Source organism: Helianthus annuus, chromosome 16 (genome assembly GCF_002127325.2).
Source record: "Helianthus annuus cultivar XRQ/B chromosome 16, HanXRQr2.0-SUNRISE, whole genome shotgun sequence".
NCBI lineage: Eukaryota > Viridiplantae > Streptophyta > Magnoliopsida > Asterales > Asteraceae > Helianthus > Helianthus annuus.
In genome coordinates, this window is record NC_035448.2 from 45943393 (window position 1) to 45959959 (window position 16567).

Here is a 16567-nt window from a genome sequence, read left to right on the forward strand (position 1 = left end):
CATTCTGGAAGGAAGTATGGTTGGGTGACCAGTCGTTGTGCAGCAGGTACACACTTTTATATGCGCTGGAACGCCGCAAATCAGCGTGTCTACAAGAGCGGATGCGGGTAGAAAACGGACAACTAACGCTGCATCTCCAATGGTCTAGGCTGCAACTTAACCCGTCTGAACTGGCTGAGTTGTCGGACTTAACCTATGCAGCGAATGCGGTCTCTTTTGAGGTGGGTCCAGACAGATGGATGTGGTCTCCGGAATCCTCAGGGTTATTTACAGTTCGTAACATCAGGAAGATAATCGAGGAAAAGTCGTTTCCAAATGATGGTTTCGGGTTCTTTTGGAACAGATGGGTGCCGCTAAAAATAAATTTATTAGTTTGGAGGCTTGTTTTGGATAGACTACCAACAACAACGAATCTTAGTAGAAGAAATGTCCAATTCCAGCCCTTGATTGCAAGATCTGCCATGACGGGGACGAAACAGCAAGCCAACTTTTTTTTTCATGCAGACTGGCTCAAAGTCTATGGGATTTTGTCGCTGAATGGTGCAAGTTGGGATCAATATTCGTGCTAGATCTGAAGGATTTTGTGTATCTGCATCAGTGCTACTGAGGATCTAAAAAATAGAAACAGGTTATGATCTCAATCATTCAGATTATGCTATTGTTTATATGGAGAAACATGAATGATGTTTTTAATAGGAAGCAAACGAATCTGACACGTCTGAAGGAGGAAGTTAACACGCTTGGGTTTCTTTGGATAAAAAATAGGGCAAAGTGCAACGCTTTAAGTATCTGTTTTTTATCAGTAACACTCGGTAAGGATCAGATTATTACCAGTAGATATATATATTGTTCTTTAGGTATCTGTTTTTTTATCAGTAATTTTGATTTCCATCAATGATTTATATGAATGTGATTCAACTTGTTGATCTGTTAACTGTGCTTGTTATGTTATCGCACATATCTTATACAGTGCCATAGCCGACCTAGTATGTATATGTGAACCAAATAAAGTTAATAATATCATTCATGTGCATAGTGAGTTTGAGCAGATTTGTTTAGAATACATGTATATGATTTTGGGTAATTAGAAAATGCTGGTATTGTTGTTTTAGATAATGCACATGTGCATAGTGAACTTGTGAAGTTTTGTGAAAGATACGTGGTTTTGTGTAATTAGGATATGATGGTGTTATTGTGATTTTGTGTAATTAGGATATGATGGTGTTATTGTTTCATGTGATTCACATGTGCATAGCAAACATGAGCAGCTTTGTTTAATATACGAGTATATGATTCTGTGTAATTAGATTTTGTTGATGTTGTTGTTTAAATTGATGCAAATGTGCATATTGAATTTGAGCACATAACATTAAACTTTACATATGGATTGATTTTAAGCATCATTATAAGAATATGTGATGCACATGTGCATATAGATGCACGCATTCATATCGTTACAGTGATAGTGATGAAAAAGGTTGTTTAATGCACATACTAATTGAAATTGCATGTTTGATTATATTATGTTTCAATTATTATTGTAGGCAAAAAAATGGAAAAAGCGAAGAAAATAACACTTTTGTTGAGATCGAATGACAAAGGGGCAACAAAACTGCCAGATGATAAGGAAGGTGATGATAAGGAAGGTGATGATAAGGAAGGTGAATACAAAAGTGTTAAGTGAAAAGCCAAAGAAGGTTGGTTATTAGTCGATGATGCAGTTGGTAATATATGCACATGTGCATCCAATTGTTACTTTCTGTTGAACGATGTTCTTTGATGTCACGTGCAGTTACGGCAGGATAAAGAAATACAAGGAATAGGACAAGTAGACGAATGCACGATGTGATGGATCTTGTGTGATGGATGATAAGGGCGACAAGACAGTGGAAAACATTAATGAAAGAAAGTTGGATAGAATGATGTTATATTGAAAATTATGGTTGTTTTTTGTATGATGGTTTATATGTTAGTTATTTTTCTTTTAACGATAATTTATATTTGTTTATTGGACGATGACAACTATGTGATTGTTAATTCCATAATTTGATGTAATATGGTATAGTATATGTTGGAAATGCACATGTGCATAAGGTGAATTAGTATGCATAGTGGTGATATATGATGTGTTACCGGATGATTATATTCAGTTTACAACGTTTTCAAATGTTATATGGTGGTTGGTATAGTATATGTTAGAAATACACAAGTGTGTAATATTGTGACGTAAATGATTGTTAATTCCTCAGCACGCCATAAGATGCATAAACTCCACCCATGCCTCCCCGGTTGTCGGCTTGTTCTTCCATTTTTTTTGTAGTTGTCCGCCACCCAAGAGCCTTTGTTTAATGTCATTCTGTACATAATTGGATAGTCATCCATAAGGCACCTGTTCAGAATCCATACATAAACAGGATCCATACATCAACGACATGGTATAATTTTCAACATAATGCACATGTGCATATAAGTTAATACAATATCATTTACAATCAACATGATACACATGTGCATATAATTTAATACAACATCATTTACAGTCAATATAATGCACATGTGCACATCATTTAATACAATATCATGTACAAAAGTATAAACATCGTTTACAGTCAATATAATACCTTTAGTCACAAATCGAATGAATTGCAACTCTTGATGATCTGTATTTATAGGTGTTGTCAAAGTGATGTATACATAGAGTCAAGAGTCTGAATTTCAAACCTATGAAGGGTATGTCGACTTTCAACAGTTTTAGACATAATTCTGTGACTATCAACGGGATTGATAACAGATGGACCACCAAAGTCGGCATCAGATGTTGTATGATGATGATATTTCAGACAATATATGAGGAGGTTCATCTGATATACGAGGATCGACACGAAGACGCCATATGCCATTGTAAACATCGTGCCGACTGCAACCGCCATGAAGTACATGAACACGACTATCTATATGCCATGAAAACCACCGTGCACGGCTCTCCGCCGCCGTGAACCGCCGTGAATGCCTCTCGGCCGAGTGAGAAGACCATGAACTGGTGCCGGTGAACTACCGAAACCCCAAAGTGGAGATAATATATGTGCATATAATATTGAGTAACCATAATTAAATAAGTGTATGCACATGTGCATTTTTTCATATCAGTAACTATATGGAGTCAAACAGTAAACATGTATGCACATGTGCATTTTTCTGTCAATATAGTAAGTTTGGTCATATATGTTAGATGGATAATAATAAAATTTGAAACGATTACATATAATAGGTAATTGATAACAAAGTATAACACATACAATAGGTAATTGATAAAAAAATATAACGATGATAATCATAAACATTTGAAAACAAACATATAGTGCAAAACGTTTATCGTCGTAAATAGTTCAATCAAGAATAATAAGTCGGGTTGGTTGATTTACGGACTTCTGGTCTGGTTGAACGTCTAAGAGTTTGCTCAGATTCTTGTATGTATGCAGATTCTTCGGGATCATCGTCAACATCGGGTATCCAATATGGGGTGCCATTAGGTGCCAATAGGCGTACTGTTCCTGTGTAAATAACAAAGTTGTTTAAAATTTTGTAATTATTACAGGGTGTGGTAATGGGATGCACATGTGCATGATAAGTAATATACGTAAGAAAACAACAAGTTAGTTGTTTGATGTTTATTAATGATAAATAGGTGGTATTAGTGATGTTTAAACATATGTATAGTTATGTACCGTTGGGTTGGCTAAAAGTTTATATGTGATGATTAATTTTGATGGTTACGGATTGTCGTTAAATGTCTATATAGTTTAATTGTCAAAATAATGCACATGTGCACAAATGTGCACAATGTAGTTGTCAACATAATAATGTCTACATAATGCACACGTGCATAATGTAATTGTCACATAATGCACATGTGCATTATCATTTAATATATAACGACATATTGTATTTGTCAACATAATGCACATTTACATATCATTCAATGCAGTATAATTTATTGCTTATCATTTTAATGCAGTAGTATAATTCACAAGTTTAGATAATTTACTAGTATAGATGTATAATACCTTTTAGTCTCAAACCGTATAAACTGCAATGCACATGTGCATATCAGTCACAAAAAACTTATAAAGATGAGAAACACTGAATTATGCCAATCAGAGCAATCTCATCTCCTCTTGACGTCATTTTTATTCACTTTTACATAAGCACTTCAAATATAGTAAATGTAATAATTCAAAAGCAACATACGGACAGAAAAAAAACTTAAAATTAACACCGATTTACACAATAATAAACACTTACAAATGTCCAATCCGCAGTGACCCATCCGGGATGGTCCGGTGATGTAGTTGTGACCGCGATGTTGGATTGACGGTGGTGAACCTACAGTCACTTCCCATCTCCTTCACGCTCGCCCACTAACTACACGATGAACCGATCTGCATAAAAATGGAGAGATACAAACGAAAAGAGATTACCTGAATTCTCGCTGGAACACCGATTCAATTCTCTGATTCAAGTCTCTGACTTCAAGATCACCTTCAAGTATCCCATTCTGTATCTAGATCGGTCGATTCAAGTCAATGACGTTGCGGTTGTTCAAGATAACATTCAAGTGTCCCATTCTGTATCTAGATCGGTCGATGAGAGACACTATGAGAGGCACCGGTACCCTCGCCGGAACCCTAGACACACAGTAGTCATGGTCACCACCACCAGACCATCACCACCGCCGACTTATGCCCCGCCGTGGAACCCGTGAACGCCGACTGCCGCTCCACCGTGAAATCCGTGAACGGCCGACGAGATACGAACGAACCCGTGAAATTTGTGGGATCGACCGTTGTTTACTGCCGTGAGAACCACCGTACACTCTTGTGCGCCACCTGTACGCCGCCGTGAACAGCCGTGATCCCTCAATGTGTCGCTGCTGATGATGCAGATTGTGGTTTGGAATGAATGAATTGAACTGGAGAAACCCTAAAACAGGGGACGTGATGTTATAGTTCAATATATTTACAATATATGCCACCGTGTGTTTTGTGTTGTAGTTCAATATATTTACAATAATGCCATGTGTTCACATTGGTTCTCGCGGTTCTCGCAATAAAGGGTGGTTCCTAACGGATCTTTATCCTATATATATATATATATATATATATATCCTACTAATATGACAAATTTAATATAAACGGTTGTATGAATTTACTGAAACCCTTGGACCAAGCAAAGCCGTCCCAACAACACGGTCGTTTTTCCTCTGAAACACCATACAGTCCCAGTTTCTCCCCGAAACGTATATTCACCAAAAACTTTTTATCTCGAAACGTATAATTTACTAAAATTCCATATATTTTCAACGAAAATATATATATAATTTATATCAAAAGGTATGTTTTATTCCAAAAACATTATTAAACCCTTTTAGGCGTGTTCTTCCCCCAAAACGTATACAAAACAGTAAAAAGAGGGGGTTTAGTGACACTCACCTTTGGGTGCGTATTTTTAAATAGCGTAATCCCACAGATTGATTTCTACATGTCCTATTATACATAGGAACGGTTTTTAAATCAATATATCACAAAATCCTAAGTTTCTCCGTTTCTTAGAATTTTCACATAACTTTGAGATTTTCTCGAAAAGTTATTGTTTTCGATTATGTTGACACGTTAATATATATATGAGTCCTTATATTTTTATATAAATCCATTAACACACCCGTTTATACGTAATATATCTACGATTTGCGCGTCGTAATATATATACATAAACGTACACATAAATAACTATCGAAACACGCATAATCTCGTTAACTTATTTATCTTGTCATTTTTAAGGCAAGCATACATGAAGGGGTAAGGTCCCAAAAACCTCATAATAAGTGCTCGGGACCATACCACAACCTTAATTTTCAGCTTGGCACCTTGCGCGGCCACGCATTGGTCTCACAAAAGAAAGGTTTAAAAGGCCCACAACAGTCAACACTTGCGCACAAAGGGAATCATAAAACCTTGCGCCTCTCCTACACCAAATAAGGGATAAGAATCCTGAGTTAGGTACTTCCGCTTGATATCCAGACTTGGATATTATTTGCCCAGACTTGGGATTTATTCACCTGCTTCCATACGATAAGTTGTCACACCAGATTACAGCAGTAGTCTTCTAGAAATAATACAATCGTGTACCACCAAGACGGTTACAACCGTCTGGACACATGTCACTACATCAGTCGTCCTTGAAATCACAACGAATGCATGCAAATGAAGGGTAATCTCCACTTAGCCACTTTACACGTGGCTAATCCCTAGCCTTTGATCAAAACCACGATCGGTGTGCTATCACGTCGGATCAAGAGTATTAACGGAAGGAAACATAACTGCTTACGGGGTTAGCATTTTCCGTCGGCTTTTCACTAACGGGTTTTCCCGCCCAAAGATTCCCGGTTATAAATAAGAGAACTATTCAGGTATGAAACTCAAGTTACACACACTTCTCAAATACATCTTCTTCTTCATTTCCAATACTTATTCTCACACCGGAGTCGGGTCAAGGAGAGAACCCTCTTCTCCCCTTGGCGAGGCTAACGGTGTTCTTTTCTACAGAATTATCGGAGAAGAAGGTCTGTTAAGATCTAAATCAATCGAGTGGGAACTAACCTTTTTATGCGGATTCAAACCCCCTAGATATCTCAGTTCCGACCATTTATCTAGTGTTTCTTCATTGGCTCCCACCGATTCCTCTGTTTTTTCCAGTTTTCATCTCGATTCGATTTAGTTCTTTTCATTCTCTGTTTTGCACATGGCAGAGAATTCATCATCTCACCGGCAACATGGTCCTCGACCAAACAATTTACAGGTAGAAGGAATTCCGGAAGATGCCTCAGACGATAATGAAATTCAGTCCAATCGAGCAAATGATCCTATCACCGCAGGAATGTTAACAGTAAATCCTGCTCAATCAATTTTACCACCAGGAGAAACTCCGATATCCTGGTATGTCCGGTCCCAATGGGCATTAAACGCAGTATACACACAGCTGTGTGCTCAAACTGCTCCCCTGACTCAATCACGAAGGCCGGGATCTCGTGCTCATGCCTCTCAGCGAGAAGAATCAACTTATGAAGGTACAGAAGTTTATGCCAGATCTACATCACAACACATTCAGACAGGAACACACCGAAGGCAATCAGTTCATGATAGGTTGGGTTCTCAATGAAATACCCACACTGACGAATCCGATCCAACATACCGTTTAAGTGCAAATACCAGTGTGTTCAATCGGTTGCAACCAAATTATAACAAGTACAGGCCTCGAGCAGTTTATAACCCTGAGGCAGAACACAACTATGACTTGGTTTACCGCCCTGCAGAACCAGCGGAAAACTCAAAGTTCATACTAGAAATAGCCTTAGCTCCATTGGAGAAGGCTAAATTACCATCCAACATAGGGAAGTTTAATGGGTTAACCGACCCTGATGATCACCTAAGGATATTTACCAGCGCAGGTCTGGTTGGAGGTTGGACTCTCCCGCTATGGTGTCATCTGTTCGTACAAACCCTGACCGGCCCAGCGCGAATTTGGTTCGATAACCTACCAACCGGGCAGATCGAATCATGGAAAGATCTGCGGGAAAATTTTTTGACACACTTCAGCCAGCAGCGGCGTTCCATCCGTGATACATCCGACGTCATGAACATCTGGCGCCGAGATGACGAAAATCTGGAAGATTTCATCACCAGATACAATACAGAAGTGTTGGAAATCGGCGGTGTTCATGAACAATTGATCCGTGCGCAATTCAAGTACGCGGTTCGATGCGACGACATGATCAAAGTTTTATCTGGAACAGAAGGCCTTCCAACAAGTTGGGAGAAGATAATGGCGGTAGCCAAAGTTTATGCGCAAACGGAGAAAAACCTCACAACAAACAGGCCACCGCCACCACACAATATTACAAAAACTTTGTAAAGCCTCTGTGCTCTATCCATGAATAAAATTGCAAAGTTTCTATTATTTTTGTTTACAAAATGCATGCAATTTCTTATAGTAAGCGCAAAAACATTATGGTAGTTACAAAACAAGCTCCATGTGCGGTCAGTGATCACGTCACAAACGACCATAAATCCACACATGAGCTTTATACCAACTTCATTCGCCTTACTCGATAAAAGCAATTGTACTCATGCAAAGCATTGTAAAATCAAACAAATAGAAACATGTTGTTCTCAAGCATACGGATACGTCCTGAACATTCCAAACACGACAGTGTTTAAAATACTAGCGCAACAGCGCACCGTCAAAACAGGGATTTACATCCCGCATATTACATGAAATTGTTCAAATACAATTTTAAAAACAAACTACTCTAAATCTTCACCCTCATCCGGGAAGATTTCCTTTAATCGTGTTACGTGATCATCCGACTGCAGCGCTGCGTTTATCAAATCCATAACTGGAAGTTGCAAATTATTAAACTCTGTCTTCATGGAAGCAAGCGCGGCGCTAGTATTTACGCCAAAAGTCGCAGACTTGCTATCATCCCAGCTAACTTTTAATGCACTTTTTACATGTTGGGAACATTCAGCGTATCCTTGTGCATACCCATCACGTCGCGCAGCAACCATTAAATTAGCAACGGTCTTATCCAACTCATCAGAGTTTAATACAGATTCCGCAACCTATGAAATCAAAGCAAAAACAAGTATCAAAAAAAGCACTTTCCACAAACGAGAAGGAGAGAAGAAACTTACGCACGCAATTCCGCGATCTTTCAACCAGGCCATATCATTCTTTAAAGGTTCAAGCTCGCTTTCCGCTGTAACCCGCGCCGTTTCATAATTTTCTAATTTCTCCTCAACCTCAGTCAAACGGCGGGAAGTTTCAGTATTTTCGGAATGCGCAAGCTCCAGATCCTTCTTAAGTTATTCCTGATCAGAAACCAAAGCAGTAAGTTCTTTCAACTCTTTATCTCTAAGGGCAAGGGTGGCTAAAACTTGTACCTCTCGTTGCTCACTACGCTCCCTATGAGAGCGTGCCTCCGCCAGCGCAGTTTCTGCATCAGCTTTCTCCTTCTTCAATTTTTCTACCTCCGCATCTTGATTCTTCAGTTTCTCAACCTCATCCTTGAGGTTATTAATGATATTACGAAGGTTTGCTTTCTCAGCATTATCTTTTTCACAAATCTTTCTCCAATTTTTACGTTCCTCGGAAAGGAGAACAGCTTCAGCTTCCGCTTTTCTTTTCCAACCAGCAACAGACCATTCCTCAGTCTTACGCTCAGCTTCAAACTTGGCTTGATCATCTTTTAATTTAGCCATCAGTTGAGCCAGACGTCTCTCATCTTTGGCAAATTTCTTCTGAGACGCCATAAAGGATTCCTGCTCCTTATGCATACTATACCACTCACGTACTATACGATGAGTGGTAGAGACATGAGAAGCAGTTTCTGCGCAATAAGACTGGTAAGTCTGCTCATAAGATCGACCTTCCTGGAATTTAATTTCCCAGGCGGTAGTGTCCCTTGCAACCAATCTTGGCACACGTGCCAATCTGAGAAAGTATCACCTTTCTTCAAGTTCCAAACGGGGGTGTGAGGATCAGCAGCATCTTTCTCCATGTAAGTCCGGTAATAGTAATCCCCCAAGGTTTCCTCTGGGCGGATCGGAGAATGTTTACTAATGCCAGCAGACAAATCTTCTTCCTCAATTGTCACCTCCTCAACAGGCTCTGGCATAGTATCAGAAGGTTTAGGAGAAGTTTTCTCAGTTGTTCCTTTCCCCAAATCTTGAGCAGCCTCAGGGGTTGGGGGATTATCAGCATCATTCACCACACTTGGATCACCACCAGCAGGCTTCTCAGCTTCAGCAGTCTCCTCCACACCATCGTCTGCAACCCCTGTAGGTTTCAGCTGGTCAACTATAGAAGCATGCGGAGGAGTGGAGGGAAGTTCTTCATTCTCCACAGATTGCGGTTCCGTGGGAATAGGAGTAACAGTAACCTCTGGAAAAATAAAAATCTGTAAGGATCTAATCCGCATAAGGAAAATAAGGAGAGACGCCACTTACCAGGAACAGATTCCGTAACAAAGGCATCAAGGTTTCCCTTTCTAGTAATTTTCTTCCTCTGAACTTTTTTAGGAGGTTGACCCTCCGCTTCAGCATCAGTTTGTTTCCTTTTGTTTGCTCCTCTTTGCACCAAATGCTCAGGACTGGACTCCAAGTCAATTGGATCCTCTGGGTTGGATGGAGGAATGTCAGCAGGGTCCTTTGGTTCTGATTTCGGTCGCCTAATAGTAACTGCAGGCGCAAGACCCTCCAAAGTATCAGAAACCACCACATAATCACACCAGTTGTTAGAAGAATGGCGCATACCTTTCTTCTCCCCAACATTTTTAGCTTTAGAAGATTGAGTCTTCTCAGCATCACTCTTTTTCGGCGCAACATTACTAGTCGCCGCGCGTTTTTTCTTCTCAGGGCCTATGCCCAAATTCGACAACTCACCTATAAAGCGCAAAGAACAATTCACTCAAAGGCGCAATGGTAAGAAAGACAACAAACAGTATGCACAATCTTACCTACACCAGCAGCAGGCTGTTCAGACAAATCCGCATCCCGCGGAAGAGCAAAATTCCTCACAATACGATGGTACCAAAGCTCTTCGTCAGGCTTTTTCTTAATAGTACCCATCTTTCCCCCTTCTCTCTTATATGCAACAACATACAACGAAACAACTGCAAGAGAAGGGAAACATGTAAAAAAAAAGGAGGGGGAGAGAAAACCCAATCATACCATGACCTCCCTCCGTGTACACCGGCTTGTCGTCCCGGTCCATCTTCCAGTTTAAACTCATACTAGCTCCGATGAGGGCTTTCTCAGGCAGAACATTGTTAGGAATTTCCTTCAGATCTTGGTACCAATTCTCATCAGAAGGGGTCCGAAGCGTTTCCATGGGAACATCTTCCTTTCCCCTCAGAACCATCCTCACCGGAATCACTCCGGCTCTGATAAAGAAAAATTTTTGCTTCCAATCATGAAAAGATTTCGGAGGATGTTGCAAAATTTTCTTCGCAGATGCCCTCTGAACAAATGAATAAAACCCCTGGGTACAATGCATTTGATGGAAAACCCTAAATCGGGGAACGGTCGGCTCAATATGCATGGTCCGACACACAAACTCAAAATGACGAACCCTAACCATACCAATAGGATGCAGTTGAGAAAGATGAATGTTGTAAAAACCAAGAATTTCAAGGAAGAACTTTGTTGCAGGCAAGCGAAAGTTGCTTTCGCAAAAGAAATCCCAAAACAGAGTAATATACCCAGTCGGAGCATCTGCTGCCGTCTGACCCTCCTCAGGGTATCGGGCACCCCAGGTCTCCGGGAACCTAAAGTTCTGAACCAGGCTGTCAAAAGTTACCCTAGGCCATTTCAGCGGTGGAAGTTCAGTAGACATTTCCTCCGATAAATCTTCGTGATATTCTCCAGTTGACATAAGAAGAAGAAAGATTGACAACCTCTTTCTCAAACAATTAAAGAAGAAAGGAAGGGGAAAAGTTTTCAATAAAACAATGATTGCACGAAGAGGTTACTCAAACGTTATATACTTGTCACAATAAATAGCATCGGTAACCGTCATAGCGACTTTTCCGGATATCACAGGACTCCAAACAGCAGAAAAAAATACACACGCGTTTGCACGCGCGCGTGAAAAACACGGATAGTAAAATGTACCTGACAGTGACAGCCTGTCACACAGTCCTGACTATACTATCCACTAAAGTCAAATATTTTCAAAACCTTCAAAACAAAATTAAATCTTCCCATAGAAGATTCCTTATTTTTCGCGCCCAAAAAGCATTTTTCTCTTACAAGTCCAGTGCTCCACTTATTTGCATAAGTACAACACTAGACTGGGGACTTGAAGGGGTAAGGTCCCAAAAACCTCAAAATAAGTGCTCGGGACCATACCACAACCTTAATTTTCAGCTCGGCACCTTGCGCGGCCGCGCATTGGTCTCACAAAAGAAAGGTTTAAAAGGCCCACAACAGTCAACACTTGCGCCCAAAGGGAATCATAAAACCTTGCGCCTCTCCTACACCAAATAAGGGATAAAAATCAAGAGTTAGGTACTTCCGCTTGATATCCAGACTTGGATATTATTTGCCCAGACTTGGGATTTATTCACCTGCTTCCACACGATAAGGTGTCACACCAGATTACAGCAGTAGTCTTCTAGAAATAATACAATCGTGCACCACCAAGACGGTTACAACCATCTGGACACGTGTCACTACATCAGTCGTCCTTGAAATCACAACGAATGCATGCAAATGAAGGGTAATCTCCACTTAGCCACTTTACACGTGGCTAATCCCTAGCCTTTGATCAAAACCACGATCCGTGTGCTATCACGTCGGATCAAGAGTATTAACGGAAGGAAACATAAACGCTTACGGGGTTAGCATTTTCCGTCGGCTTTTCACTAACGGGTTTTCCCGCCCAAAGATTCCCGGTTATAAATAAGAGAACTATTCAGGTATGAAACTCAAGTTACACACACTTCTCAAATACATCTTCTTCTTCATTTCCAATATTTATTCTCACACCGGAGTCGGGTCAAGGAGAGAACCCTCTTCTCCCCTTGGCGAGGCTAACGGTGTTCTTTTTTGCAGAATTACCGGAGAAGAAGGTCTGTTAAGATCTAAATCAATCGAGTGGGAACTAACCTTTTTATGCGGATTCAAACCCCCTAGATATCTCGGTTCCGAACGTTTATCTAGTGTTTCTTCAATACATAAAATATCTTATATGTATCAAGTTTCATGCTCGACAAACAAGTTACACGTTTAACGCGATTTTACCGTTTCTACCACTTAAAACGCACAAGTGTTCATGCATAGTCTACATTTCCCACTATCATATTAAAACTTACCATATTTTCACATTCACATGTTTAAATCACATGACACATTTTAACACATAAGGTTCACCCAAAAATCACCCATACTATTGTTCATTGAAAAACGCGTATTTTAGTGATTCGGTAACGTTTTCAGGCATCGGAAGTCACGTATGATCAACCAAACACCAAGTAAAGTTAAAAATAGTTAAAATACTTATTTTTATACTATAAATATCAGTTTACTTACTGATCTAAATCAGTTTCGAAAAAATAGTTCGAAAAGCTGATTTTTTACTGTTTTAACGCATAGTTTTGCGTTAAACGTTACTATAATCATCCCAACTCGGAATGACTTGATATTTTAACACAATACATGTTATTTACTGATTAAAATAGTGATTATAATCATATTAGTGCAGTTTTTGTATAAGTCACATAAATCATGCGATTTCACGTATTTTACAACTCCTAATGCACCAAGTACAACATGCAAGGCTAGTAAACATTATGACAAAGTTATATATCATTTTAACACTTCAAATATTTATATTTTTAGTGTTTAGAATCTGATTAAAATTTATTTTTATCAAATCATATTCAAATCATCATTTCATGATCATATTCCAACATGCATGTTCTAGTAAATGTATCTAATGCATCCATAACATGTCTTAATCATCTTGCATGAACTTGAATGCAACTAGACCTTCATTTAACTCATGTTTTAAATATTCAAACATTCCATACTTCACATTATCATCATCTAATCATTTATTCATAAATGCAAGACATATGCATATATTCTTTCACATCAACAATTATCAATATCAAAAATGTTCATGCATGCATATATACACACACATACATGACTCACATATATACATACATATGAATCCAAAATTTTACTTTTACATGTCCATTCACATGATTTAAGCTCCTTTTAGAACTTTCCAAGATCACATGCACATCACTTTTCAACATCTTATCATACAAAATAAAACAAAATATCAAAACTCATACTTTAACATACATATATACATATGTACAGCCCCATGTATACACACACATACATCCATTTTTATTTTGTTCAAAAACCCATTTTTTAGTTTCAAGTTAGTGTTTAGATTCAAGAACAAGAGAAACTTTCACTATCATCTTCATCACCATGAATCATAAACAAGATTTGAAAGACAAAATGTTATACCTTCAAGATTCTTAGTGGGTTTTAACAATAGTGATGATATGAAGCCTTGTTCTTGCTCAAATCTCCTTGGAATCACCTCTAAACCTTCATGTAAGCTTGAAAACACCTTGGAATGCCTTCAAATCGTCAAGAAAAGGTTTAAAATTCTGAAATGGTTGTGTGTTTAGGGGTGTTCGGCTGAGATATGCTCAAGAGAGAGAGAGAGAGAGAGAGAATTTTTGAAAGGGTTTCTTGGGTTATGAGAGTTTATGGAAGCCTTGTAAAGGCTTAATCATTATTTGGAGTTTTCCAATGCCCACAAGTGTCAAGATAGAGGAGAGAGAAGCCCCTAATCAGCCGCCACCTCTCATCTATATACATACTACACACATACACACACATATATATACATATATGCAATATAGTGTAAAAACAGGTATTTTACTAGATACTGGGTATTTTATCTAGCGTTTTAATCCCGTTTTAGTGTTTTTAAATTATTTTTATCATTCTATAAAAATATCACACATAATTATTACTGAAATAATTACCAACTGCCTTGACTGGCTGTGTTGACAGTATTTTGTCTAATACGTGCAGTATCGCGCGGTACGCGCTCAAACTCGAAAAATAGAGTTTCTTGGCGTTTTAATTTTTTATCCTTAAGAACATGATTAAAATTACTATTCTAATCATAACATACTATTTTTAGGATTTTAACACTGATCGGGTGGCCACCGACGTTCGTTTCTCATTTTAATCGTTACGCGATAAGCGTTTATTTTATCGTTGCCAACATAATATTTGTAAACGTTTGGATTCACCAACACATTAAATATCATATATAAACATCATAATTAGTCAAATACAGCCTTTTTATCTATTCACAACACGTGTTACAATTGTACGGTACAGCCTGAAAAGCCGGGTGTCACAGTATCTCCATGCTAATATTACCAAAATAACAAACCTAAGTTATAAAAATCATAAAATCTAGAGCAAAATTGAGTCCTAAATCACTTTTCCTTAAGTGTATAAGATCGGAAAGTAATTTCAAAACAGAATATGTCACACCCCCAAAATCCACATGCGGAGTACCACCGCTTGGATGCGTGACTGACCAGGATCCAGCCACCAATTATACTGAGCAATTTAATTAATAACATAAGTAATATATACCAACCACAAGGTTAGCAAATATCATAATCAAAGTTCAAAAGTTTGATGTTCAAATAGTAGTTTAGGTAAGTAGCGGAAGCATAGACAAAACAGTTTAAGACAAAGTTCATAGTTCAAGTTTATTTAGAACCCAACGCATGGGTTAGACGACCACTACACATCCCCAAGTAGCAAGCTCCTGTGTCACTGGGTACCTGCAAAGCATGCAGTAGGGTATCAACAAAAATGTTTTGGAGACCATAACGAGTTCTGAACGCAGTTTTGGAGATGTCTTCATCACGGACTCTCAGCTGATGATAGCCTGATCGCAGATCAATCTTAGAGTAGTAACTCGATCCTTGCAACTGATCGAATAAATCGGCGATGCGTGGGAGTGGGTAACGATTCTTGATGGTAACTTTGTTTAGCTCACGATAGTCGATGCACATTCGGAATGTGCCATCCTTCTTCTTAACAAAGAGCACTGGTGCTCCCCAGGGTGACGAACTAGGACGGATAAATCCTTTATCCAATAGTTCTTGTAGTTGCGTAGAAAGTTCCTTCAGTTCTGCGGGGGCTAGTCGATAAGGCGCTCGAGCTATAGGTGCTGCTCCGGGAGTTAGCTCGATTTGAAATTCAACCTGACGATGAGGAGGGAGTCCAGGTAGTTCTTCAGGAAATACCTCGGGGTAGTCGCGTACCACTGGGAAATCTTCAATCCTCCTTTACTTTTCCTGTGTGTCGGTGACAAGTGCTAAGATAGCGGCGTGCCTCTTTCGTAAACACTTCTGGGCCTTTAAGAACGAGATGATGCCTGTGACTTCTCCGCCTTTGTCATCTTGAACGGTGAGGGGTTTGCCAGAACGACGGGGAATACGTACCATTTTCTCTTGACAAAGAATTTCAGCCCGATGTTTGGATAACCAATCCATACCAATGATGACGTCGAAACTTCCAGGAACGATAGGGAAAAGATCGATGCTAAAGGTCTGACCAGACAATACTAGTTTGCAATTACTGATGACGTGTGAGGCCTCGATATTTCTACCATTTTCTAACTCAACGGTATGCTTAGAACTTAATATTGTAGGCGTACGCTTAAGCTTCTTACTAATACGTAGGGATACATAACTAGCATCGGCTCCAGAATCAAACAATACAGAAACATAATGATCATCGAGCAGGAACTTACCCGCCACGACGTTGGGGTCATTCCTTGCTTCTCCATCCCCAATGACAAAAGCCCTTCCTCTTGCACCATTCCCATCATTGTTGTTGTTTTGATCGTTGTTTCCAACTCCCTAGTTGTTGTTGCGGTTCTGGTT